Source organism: Ochotona princeps, chromosome 5 (genome assembly GCF_030435755.1).
Source record: "Ochotona princeps isolate mOchPri1 chromosome 5, mOchPri1.hap1, whole genome shotgun sequence".
Classification (NCBI taxonomy): Eukaryota; Metazoa; Chordata; class Mammalia; order Lagomorpha; family Ochotonidae; genus Ochotona; species Ochotona princeps.
The window spans coordinates 4,867,951-4,880,561 of NC_080836.1; the positions used below are offsets into that span (position 1 = coordinate 4,867,951).

A 12,611-nucleotide genomic window follows, 5' to 3' on the forward strand; every position below is an offset into this window, starting at 1 on the left:
GTTCTTATGTCAGATTTCCACCGTGGTCTCCACAGCCCCAGATCCTGGCTCACCACTCTCCACCTCCTGTGATACCGTGCTGAGGCTGCACCATTGTCTCTGCAACCTTTCTCCCCCTTCCAGTTGCAGCAGGTCCCAGGATTAGAGAGACACAAAGTGTCCTATATAATTAGGTTGCTGGTGGTGCTGATCTTGCCAGAACCTGTCGGACATTAGGTCTGGGTGCCAGACGGACCTATTTTGACCCGTACAATGCCACAGTCAGTATTATTTTCCTGCAGGACTAGTGCAATCCAGTGAACTCAGTAAGTTCTTGCGAGCTCAACACATGCGCAGTTCACTGTTGTCCCCTGCAGTCCTAAAGCTATTGCCACAGTGCGCAAAATAGCGCCTGACGAACCACTACTACAGTTCTTGTTCTGCTGGCTGTCAGATCCTAGGGCTACCCAGACATGTCTCGGGTGGTACCCGTAGAATGCCACGTTGATGCAGTTCCCTGAGTCAGAAATGAGTTCACTCCCAGCTCAGCGCATGCTCAGTCCTTTCCCTTGCCTTTGTCTCCTTACGCAAAGTGGCGTCCAATTCAGCTCTAGGGGACTGAATGGGCTGTGAAATCCACCTTATTCTCGCACTGCCCATTTGGGATCTGCTGCTGTGTCTCTGCTCCTGGTCAAACCAAACGGACCAGCATGATGGACAGTTCTTTGTCTGGGTTCACCGTCCAAGCTCCCAGTGAAAGTCGCTTCCTACCTGGTTGCTGGTGGAGTTCTGTCTGCTGGTGGAGTTCAGATCGCCGTTAGCTGAATGCCACTGGAGTATCAGTCACTGCAACACCACACCGTTGTGTGCTGCTTTCCTGTGTCTGTCAGTCTCCAGGTACCCGTCTGCTGTTGTTCTGTCCTTTCCTATTTGCTGAAATATGTCCTCTCTGCTTCATCCTGATGAAATGTTTTTCTGTGAGTTTAAACATTTCCTTACCCTATTCCGTCATCTTGATTCTCTGATTTTCCCAATATTATTGCTATGGTATAGTTCTTCGTAATCAGTCATATGTCCATTACTGCAGACATGGACAATGGCAGATAATCCAGCATCTTACTGTAAAGATATATTTAACAGTGTCATTGGGAGACCATCTTTGATCTGGAAGTAGAGCTGCATACTGCATTGTATCCTCATATCTGGATATGATAGCCTCCATTACACAGTCACTACATATCCGCTTAAATGTAAGGCCACACACACAAACACACACACAAAAGGAAGAAAACTGGAAATTTGCAATGCCCTGAAGTTGAATAATATGCTACTGAAAGACTAATGTGTTGCTACAGAAACGAAAAAGAAAATCAAGAACTTTCTTGAAGGAAGTGATGCTACTGTATTACCTATGAGTCAATAAAGAACTTAATTTGAGGAAGAAAACATTTTTGAAAAATGAAAATAAAAACATCAAAATCCATTAGATTTTTGTTAGTGATATGTGTCTCCTGTAGGCAACAGACAAGTGGGTTTTATTTTTTTGTTCCAGTCTGTTAATTTATGAGTTATGATTGATGCATTTAAGTCATTTACATTTAGGGTTAATACGAATAGGTGGTAATTTGGTCCTGGTCTTTTAACAATGGGTTATTCATTGATTTAATCTTCTGTTGCCCTTTTACTAGGATGTTCTTCACATTTGCCTTTGGTTTGGGTGCTTGCTCTTTCTTTTCTCTGTCAAGAAAACATCTCTAAGTATCACTTGTAGGGTAGGTCTGGAAGAGGCATATTCTTTGAACTTTACTGGGTAAGAAGTTTATTTCATTTTCAAATGCAAATGAGAGTTATGCTGGGTAGGTTATTTCAGGTCCAAAATTTTTCACTTATAGAATCTGCAATATATCATTCCATTCTTTTCTGACCTGTAGAGTTTCCTGTGAAAGGTCAGTTGTGAGTCTGGTTGCAATTCCTTTATATGTAAATTGATTTTTCCTCTCGTGTATATTTAAGGATCTTTCCTTATGTCAGATTAAAAACAGATTGATTTTCATGTGTTATGGTACAGATCACTTTTGGTCAACCCTGTTGGGAGTTCTGCGCCCTTCCTGGATGTTGTTTCTCAGTTCTTTCTCCAGATTAGAAAAATTTTCATTTATTATTTCACTGAATACATCTTTAAACCTAGCTTCTCTTTCTATGCATTCTCAAATTCCCGTAACTCTCATATTTGGCCTTTTAATAGTGTCTCTTGATTCTTGAATCCCTTTTTTAGTTTGACCCAACTCTGATTCCAGCTTTTTTATTATTTCCCCATTGTGACAAGAAATATCTTCCAATTCTGAGATGCTTTCTTTTGCCTCCTTCATTCTATTACTGAGACATTCCACTGAATTTTCAATTTCCTCTATTGCATTATTCAGTTCAAATAATTCTGCTTGGTTTTTTTTCAGTGTTGTTATTTCCTACCTGTCATATTTCCTAAACAACTTGAGCTCCTCTATGTGCTTCGTGCCATTGATAAACTTTATAACAAATTTTCTGAATTTTGTATCCCCCATTTCCTCAATGTATTTCTCAGTTAACTCTGTGACTGGCAAATGCTTTTACTCCTTTGCAGGGGAGTCTTCAGTAATATTCATTGTGCCTCTATCTCTTCTTTTGCTCTTGGTCATTGTACTTCTCTTGGCAGATTCTTCTACTTAGGGTTGGTTTTTAAGTTGTGTTAAATACAGGCTTACTATTCAATTTTACTTATTAAGGAAGGTACCCAATTCTGTGTTTGCAGTCACTTGTGCATTCCCTCCAGTGAGTTTTAGGTTTGGGCTCTTATGTTAGGCTTCCACTATGGTCTCCAAGCCCTGGCTCCTGGCTCACCACTCTCCACCTCCTGTGATCTTGAGCTGTGGTTGCACCATTGTCTGTGTAATCTTTCTCCTACTTTCGGTTGAAGCATTTTCCAAGATTAGGGAGACACCTGGTATCCTAAATAACTTGGTAGTTTGGTGCTGCTGGTCTTGCCAGAACCTGTTGGCCCTTAGGTCTGAGGGCCACATTGATTTATTTAGACCCATAGGATGCCAAAGTCAGTATTATTTTCCCTTTGGGACCAGTGCAATACACTGAGCTGGAAGTGAGTTCACCCCCAGCTCAGGGCACATGCAGCTCACTGTTGTCACTCCAGTCTCACAGCGTTTCCCACACTGTATAAAATGGTGCCACTGGTGGAGTACTAGATCTGCTGGCCATCAGATCTAGGGACTACCTGAATCTATTTTGGGTGAAACCTATAGTTTTACATGTTGGTGCAATGCACTGAGCCAGAAAGGAGTTTTCTTCAAGCTCTGTGCATGTGCAGTCCTGTCCCACATCTTTTGCCTCCTTTCACAGAATGGTGCCCAATGTGTATCTATCTGGTGGTGGTCTGGACTGTGAGATCCACCCTGTTCCTACCCTACCTGTTTGGGATCTGCTATTATGTCTCTGCTCTTTGTCAAATCAAACAAGTCAGCTGGATGGGCAGTTGTTTGGGTTCACTTCCTGAACTCTTGGTAAACTCTTCTTCCCACCTGGTTGCTGGTGGAGCTTAGCCTCCAGTGGGGCTCAGTTCACCAACTGCTGAATGCCGCTGGGTTATCTGATCACTGCACACCACACTGTTATATCTGCTGCTTTCCTGTGTCTGTCTGTCCATCTGTCTGCTTTCCTGTCTGTCATTCTTCAGGTACCCCTTTGCTCTCTGCCTCTCCTCCCCTATTTCTTGGAATATGCTTTCTCTGCTTCACCTTGGCTAATGATTCTCCATCTGTTCAAACGTTTTCTTATCCTATTCTGTCATCTTGGTTCTCCAAGTTACTGGGATTTTAATATGTGTTGAATGTATACTGTGTCCTAATCATCTTTGTCTAAGAAGATTGCTGACAGACTCTCATTTGACTTCTCTCCCCATGTTGGTCTCTAATATTTCTCACCATGTTTCTTCTGTCTGCCATTTGTGATATATAAACATATTAACCAGCGGTTTTAAGTCCTGAGTAACCACGAGCAAATATTTTTAGTTGTTTCTTTAAAACTTTGATTTCTACTATATGCGAAATTAATCAGTTGCATCAATTAGCCACCTAATAAGATGTTTAAAATGTAAACTAGTCTTTTTAAATTAAGTAGTTTGACTGAAATAAATGAAACGATCATTTTTATGGATTCTGGTTGTAGAATATCATTCGGAATGGCTTGTGGATATCGACGAATAGAAACTTTCTTATGATAGGAAATCTAGCCTGTTTTATTTCCTTCTTATGTATCCTCCAAATAAGCATAAGCAGGAGGGTGATTAATAAATACTATTCAGATTGGGGAGATAAAAGATGTAGCACAAAATCCTACTTTTATTGATAGCATTATGCTGATGACCCTCTGGCCACTAGTTTCCGGTCTGTGAAATTGACAGATTCGTCATATTTTATTCATGGAAAAGATGGTCTCATGCATTCTTCTTTCAAGGCTGCTTTGCACTGCTTCCCTCCCTTGTTATATGGTGTGGTCTGTGGCCTTCATCAATTTTCTGTCTGCACCATGTTTTGGCCTCTAATGATTATCAAACTAGGAATAATCATTTATGCTTTATAAATACAAATAAATGAACTGGACAGAGCATTTTTTTCATGTCTATCAGTACTGTGAAAGACAAATTTACTTTGTCTCTAACATGGCTTCTTTGATGTGGGTGCTCACCTATTGCAACTAATTAGAAGGGAATCTTCATTCATGTAGTTATTTGTAGAAAGGATTATTGCTGACTTCTTATTTATTCTTTTATTGTTTTCTTTTTATCATAACTGGATAACAACTATTGCCTACCTGCCAAAGAATAGCGTGCATAGAATTGTGATGTGTGTTATACTTGTAATTGTGTTTACCTGTTTCACAGAAGAAATTAAGACTCTCTGGAGGAGAGTGTAAGAAAGGGATGCTGGTGGGAAATAAGGAGTAAGGAACATAAAAACAAGTTGAGGGAACAGAGATGAGGGTGGAGGCAGGAAGAAGAATGAGTGGCAGGATAGTTGGTAGAAAGAGAGGAAGAGTCAGAGATGAAACCATGAAGGAAAGTGGGAACCAGGAAAGGAAGAAGAAAGACACTAAAAATGGCAAATGAGGGGCAGTGCTATGACCAAGAAGATTAAGCTGCCTTTGAACATCACTTCGTTTCAGAGATCATTTTTGGCTTTTCACCTTCTCTATTTTGGATTTAACTTTCTGCTAATGCATCTGGGGATTTGGAAATGATGGACAAGTTCTTAATGCTATCCCATTCCTGTGGGGAAACAGGGTGGATTTCCAGGATCCTGGCTTCAATTTGACTCAGTACTGGATGTAGTGGTCATTTAGAGAATGAGCCAGTTGGCAATGGGTCTTTCTCTCTGTCTCTCACTCTGTTTTTCTCTCGCTCTCTTTTTCTCTTCCTCTGTGGTTGTATGTGACTGTCATTCTGACTTTCAAGTAGATACAAGTAAATCAATCAATTAATAAGTGAATGAATAAATAAATAATGAAAGGGAATATCTTATGGAATAAAGTTATATAAGAGACAATGTGTGTGTGTGTGTGTGTGTGTGTGTGTGTGTGTTGAGGAGAAAGCAATTCTTATCTCAAGAAAATAGTCAAAGTGCATATACTTCAGAATGTATAAACACACACTTACATACACATGTCCCCCCATTTATATCTGTTTGTTCAATGTCTCAGTGAAAATCTATCCTATTACATAGAATAATGTAGAATATTAGTTTAGCACCTCAGTGTTTTACCTGAACCAAGAAATAAGCAAAACACATTATAATGCAAACAGCTAAACAGCTCTCAAATCATTATTATAAGCTTCTGAAGTGTTTGACTAGAAACACGGTTTGTTTTTTTAAATGATGAATTTGTTTTAGTTAAGATGTTGATAAAGATTGGTGAAATGTAAGGGTAAATTAAGTAATTATATGTTAGTTCAACTTATTTTACTCCATACTTCTTACCCCACTTCAGCAACTTTTTCAATTTCCTTCAGTTAATATCTTTACAGTGTTTTATCCTGGTTCTGTGGGATCTGCATATTTTGGTTCCATGAAACTCATGCAATGCAATCTAGTCACCGAGGTGATGATATTAAAAGGCTGAGCTGGGAAGTCTGTGTATGATTGCATTGGGGCAGTAGTACCTTTCTGAATGGGATTCATGCTCTTCTAAAGGATACAAGTTGTTTTTTTATCTCTCTACCATGTGTGTCCACATCAGGAAGAATCCAGAAAGTTACTCCCCTCACCAGATACATAATTTGCATTAATAATTGTACTGTGAAGCCTTTAGAAATGTGGAAGATAACCTACCCTAGTTTAAAAGTCACCAGGCTTAAATATGCTGTTCTAATAGCACAAATAGACCACATACACATAGAGTTTATCTTTTTATGAAATGTGCTAAATTCGGTATTTTCCAATGAAAGAGTATTTACTTAATACTTCCTGTAATCTGCACCATAACTGGTAAATCAGTCAAACTGTAAGAAATATTGAATGCCTTATATAAGAATTCTTATCTTTTTTTAAAATTTAATGTTTCTTTGCTTGAATAGCAGAGAGATACACACAGAGAGAACATGAGCTCACATTTGCCTATTCACTACTCAAACTGCTGCAAGAGCTATGTCTAGGCCAGGTCAAAACCAGGAACCGAGAACTGAACCTGGGTCTCCCTTGAGGGTGGCAGGCACCAGTTTACTTGAATGTTTTCCATAGCAGCAAGCTTTACTCAAGAGCAGGGCCTTGAACACAAGCACTCCCATTTTAAATGTAGGAATCCCCAGTGGTGTCATTAAAACTTTGCTGTAACTTCCAGTTCTTTCTCTGTTATATGTTTTCAATGTGTCATTGCCATAAGTAATTCATAACCTAGCTGAAGAACTCATGAAATAAACCATATTGCATTATTAATTCTTGTTTTGAGAGACAGTGGTTATGCCTCAGAAGTGAGTCTATTGGGCTGGATGATGACAAAGCATCTTGATTGATAATGCAGCACTAGTAATGTAACTTTGCTCTCCTGATGGTCAAGGAGCTTGTGTTTGTTGAACGTAACACTGCGTTTCTCAGTCTAGAAACTTGGAAAAGAGGGAAGATATGAGAGACACACAACAGGGTATGAGGCAGAAAAAGATAGCATGCACCACACTGTTTTGGGTGCAAGTGAAAGAGTAGGGCTGAGATGCTCCCCAAATAGTTCAAGGAGGAATGCTGAAAAAATCTGAACGTGCAGGCATTTGTGTGTGAGATTTAGATTAAATAGATTAAATACCTGCTAAACATACATTTGCTTATTTAAAGTGGCTTCCCTCAGGACTGATATTACAATGAAGAGACCTGGCCAATATATACACAGTGTTTCTGAAGAACAAACCTGAGCACCATATATCCAGGGCTACATGCAGATGGTAGCTACTTCTTGCTCAGGGCCTCGGTTCTTGGAAGATAAATGTCTCAAGACAAACACAAACAAAGATGTTACAAGAGGGGAAATTTTGCACTCAGGATCCCTGTGTTTTGAAGCCTGTGTCCAATAAGTTTGGTTTCAAAGCCATTTAAGCAACATTTCTAAATATTTGGGGTGCAAAATTTGATGAAATGTTGTTGTCATATGCTGAATGTACTAGAAGTGGTGGATATTGGGGCTGATTACCTAAGTAGCTGGAAAGGTTCCATCAAGTTGTGTTCTTATAAGAAGTCTGGGTCATTCTGCCTCAAATGACCAGAAACTACAGTCTGCAAAATCTTGATCTCAGATTTCTAGAGAAATTTCAATTGTCTCTTAGCAACCTGGTTGGTCTTGTCATTGCACTAGGTTGCTATGGAGCAACACACTATGAATTCAGGCAAGTGTCATTCTGAGCAGAAATCATATATATTTTTTAGAATCCTTATTTCTGTGAAGGTTTTTTGTTTATTTGTTTTATTTGAATTAAAGACAAAATAACTAGGAGAACAATGTAGTCTGGAATATCCTCTAGAATGCTGAAAATACATTCTGAATAGGGATGGCACAGTTTTGTCAATGTAATAGCTGTTGGTATTGCTTATCTCATACTGTATACAATTTATACATTAAATATGCATTGCAATAAAATAAGTATTAAAACAAGTCAAATATGCATTAGATATCATCATAGAAATGAACATAGTTTCCTATAAAAGTTTTGCAAAACATAACAAAAATGAATGATCTCAAACAACTTTTGAACAAAAAATAATAAGCATATAATTAGATTTAATTTACACAAATGTTGTGAGTTTTTGTCATTTATAAAGAGAGGAAGTAATACATGAATTTGTTCAGGTTTGATGCTATCTTGACGTCAGGCTTCCACTGAGCATTCTGACACATATCTCCCAACTACACTGTGGGTTACCCAAGGGTTTTGTCTCTCTTGAACACCTGTTGGAGACATGGAAATAATTGTCTGAGCCATGAGCAGGTGATCAAAGGCATGGGTTGCACAAACCAAGAGTAAGGCAATCTTTTATACACAATCCTGGCTCCACAGGTAACCATGAGACACAAGTTCTGTAGAGAGTGTTTTTATAGAAGTCATTCTTTACCTGTTGGGGGAGTCCAGGGAACAGCTGCTGCCTTTGTGCAGGATCCTTACTCACAGCTACAGGTGGGAGGTGGGGGCTCACCTGGGGCCTGTGTCTAGCCCATCAGTCGTGCCTCATGCACCTGCAAGGACACTTGGTTATTTCGAAGTTAGCCAAAGTGTAGAGATTTCCTCTTGGGTAGTGGGTGATGCAGTGGTGACGGAAGACTGCAGAGGCATCATAATTACCTACGTTTGTGTTTCAACATCAGATGTGGGAAGTTCTTCTAGCTGCTTGTTTCTCTTTTTTCATATTTATCCCTATAATCACTCAACAAATGCATTTAATTCCCAGTCTGAAACCAATACTACTATCCACCCATATGTAACTATCTCCATCCCTGAGGCTCGCAGGATTTCAGAATGTTCCTAGCACATTCGAAGGTTAGATGGCCAGTAGGTATTCGTGAATGTGGATGTTCAGGATAGAAACGAAGTCTCAGGAGCTTTGTGTTCAGATTTGCTATGACTTACTGTGTAAGATTTCATTTCATTTTTATTTTTTAATGATTGTTTTTATTTATTTGACATGCAGAGTGATAGGGAGAGAGAGAGAGAGAGAGAGGAGAGCATCTATGCATGTGCACGAGAGAGTGCGAAGAAACAGAGATCTGCTGACTCTCAGAAATGGGGGGGCCAGGCTGAAGCCAGGTTCTAGGAACTGCTGTTGAGTGTCCCCCAGGAAGGGAGGAGAGCCAAATAACTGAACCATCACTTGCTGCCTCCCAGGTGCACAAAGCGAAATGCTGGATTGGAAATAGAGGCTAGATTCCATGCCACTCACTCTACTGTGAGATACCATGTCCCAAGTGGCGGTTTAATCTCTAGCTTTGAACACGTCAGGTGATTTTGCTACAATTCATCACAACACTTTAGAAAAAGAAATATGTGAGTATGAAGTGAATTATTGGATTACCCCACAAAACCTTGAAAAAATCAAATAGTATCACTTAAATTACATTACTATGTCCCCTCCGTGCCGAACCATGAAAGACCCCCTTGGCCAGTTCACCAGAGCTTTGTTCCTTGCAGCTTCAAAGGAGCCCATTAAAGTGCTTCTCATCATTTGTTTCAAGAAAGCTAACCACCTTTCTCTTTCATTTCACTTCATTTACATTGGCAGGGATAAGGGCATGTGGGAGCACCTTTATAAAAAAATGTTAATTCATAGTGCCACTGACCAGCTCTGCATCACCGGGGCTTGATTTCCTGATCTTGAAAACCAGGCAGCGAGAGCAAGACTGAGTTTGATGAATGCTTGCCCTCATTTTTAGAGGTGGATGAGGGTGTTCTGTTTTTGGATGAAATGTTTTCCCAGAAATCGTATCTGATTAGAAAACAAGATTGCTGACAAAGGTTCATGGAAAAATGCACAGGCAATACAAAACTGGCAAAGACGTGGCCACCCAAATACTAGAAGGAGAGCTCTTTGACTTTGATCTTGAAGTTAAGCCAATGTTGGCAGTGTTGGTGGGCAAAACCATCCGGCAGGCGCTTCTAGAAGTGATGGAAGAGGAGGAGCTCGCCAACCTGCGGGCTGGGCAGTACGCATACACGAAGAGATTCGCAATGTTGAGCTGGCTGAAGTGCAGCAACTGGAAGAGCAAGAGAGAGGACACCGCGAGGAAAAGGAGCGTCGCAAGCAGCAGCAGCGGGAAACCGTGCACAGGCACAACGAGACTGCGCAGAAGATCCCGGCGCCGCGTTCGCGCAGCGCTACCTGGCAGACCTGCTGCCCTCCGTCTTCAGCAGCCTCAGGGACGGCGGCTACTTCTACGATCCCATCGAAAGAGATATTGAGATCGGGTTTATCCCACGGATAATGAATGAAGTTGAGAGGACGATGGAATACAGCATGGTGGGAAGGACAGTGCTGGACATGCTGATCCGCGAGGTGGTGGAGAAGAGGCTGCAGATGTAGGAGCAGGAGATGAGGCCTTCCGTCCCGAAACCCGAGGCCGAGCCGCGCTACCCTGGAGCGAGAGAGCCACGGGTGAATTTTGACTTGCAGGAGGCCAATGCTCTGAGACGCAGGGGCTGTTTCCCCGAGAGAGAAGAAGAAAGCCATCCCAAGAAAGGTTTGTGGAGGATGGAGAGCTACCGGCGCCGAGTGAGGAAACGCAGATGAGGAAGTCCTCGGGGAAGGAAGAGCTGCCCCAGCTGCAGGGACCTGAGCCCTAGACCCGCAGCGGCCAAGGCAACCTCAGGCAAGCCGGCTCCGGCCCAGGCCCCGGGCTTCCTCGGTCAGCTCCACTCCTCTGGGCGGCGCCCCCACGAGGACGCGAACAAAAAGGACTCTTGTACATTTATTTAATGAAATATTCAGAGGCACTTCTGGAATTCTGATGGATTGCTGGCTCCCTGTTACCACTGTGTACGACCAGCAGATACATGTTTTTCTTGTTCCTTCTGAAAAAAAAAAAAAAAAATCATTACGGCATGGGTTGAGGCCTGGCAGGTGAAGCGCTGTGTGTCCCCGAACTGCTGTCTGGTTTGTGGCATGGTGAGTTAAGCCACTTATAGAACAGCTTCCCCCATCAGAGAGCATATTTTTAGCCTCTGGTATTGGTGTTTCCAATCCGCGTTCCTGCTTATGCATCTGGGAGGCAGCAGGCGATGCACTAGTAATTTGGACCTTGACAGCCAGGTCGGTGACTTGGATGGGGTTCCTGGTTGCTGACCTGGCCATGGTGCAGCTCTGAATGCCATGGGTTTTCACAGACTGCATCAATGTAGGATAGATGAGTTCTCCATCTCTCTCTGTTCCCCTTGTCATTACTGACCTACGTGTTTATTTCTCAGCCTTTCAAACAAATACACAAAAGTTAAAATAAAAGACAAGTTTTTAGAAGGGGACAATGAAATGAATTGGAAGCAACTAAATATTTGGGCCATTTCAAATCATACACATTGGTTTTTCCGAACACATGCATGAACCGCAAGAAATTTTGAGGACTCTTCATGAATGATTTTGGGTTGATAGTCTTCTTTAAACCAGTATTTTGATAACTTGCATTTTGTTCACACAGTGAAATGCTGACTGGAGTCACTGGCAATACTCCAAGTGACAACGTGGGTCACATTTTCCCCTGTGCTGATGTTTTAAGCTCACAGTGCTTACCTTAACTACAGCAAAGCAAACATGGTTACCCAGTGCTGATGCCTCATGTACGTAATAGTTGTTTCCTAGAGTCCAGAAGCCCTCTCCGCTGTGATGGACTAACTCTGCCCACTGAATGCTCGCCACCCAGACATGGGTCAAGCACACCACTTCCTTGTAAACATTTTTAGGAGCCACAAGTAAAATCTGTTCTTATCCGGGATCTCCCAGGCACTTTGTGAACTTCTCTGAACTCTTCTGTCTCATTTGCATAGCTGTGCATAGGGCCTCCTGCCTCTAATTTTATGATCTCTTTAGGTCATCCAATGTTTGTTAAAAATGTGACTTTTACTCAAACTACACTGAATGCAAATATTAGATATATATAAAATTTATGTCATCACATTATTTTATAAATTATATATTTGATATTTGTGTATTCACATATGAAGGCAGCTTGAAAAAATATATGGGAAAGCGGTACTGAAATATGACTGATGCAAAATCATTTTAAGTCCATGCAAGGTTTTTCATAATATACATTAATTTTTCATGATTTTTAAATTTTTAAAAATGTGAATATCAGTTTATTTGAAAGGCAGACTGAGAGAGAAAGAGAGAGATTTGATTTGGTAGTTCACTGCAAAAATAATTTCAGTGATCAGGAAGAACCTGACTGGGTTCAAGATACTGAACTGCATCTGGGTTCTCCAATGCAGAGACATTACCTAAGCGTTTGCAAAATCTGCTGCTTTTCCAGGTGCAGTGACAGGGAGCTAGATCATGAGTGGAGCAGACAGGACGGGATCCAGAACTCCAATGTGGGAGACTGGTGTTGTATATAACAAGCCTCTCTCC

At 41.2% G+C, this 12,611-nt stretch overlaps 1 pseudogene; it reads left to right on the plus strand.

Annotated features, from left to right (window-relative positions):
* The first annotated feature begins 10,021 nt into the window (after window positions 1–10,021).
* LOC118757858 (radial spoke head protein 3 homolog) lies at window positions 10,022–10,834 on the plus strand (annotated as a pseudogene).
* Window positions 10,835–12,611: the final 1,777 nt, after the last annotated feature.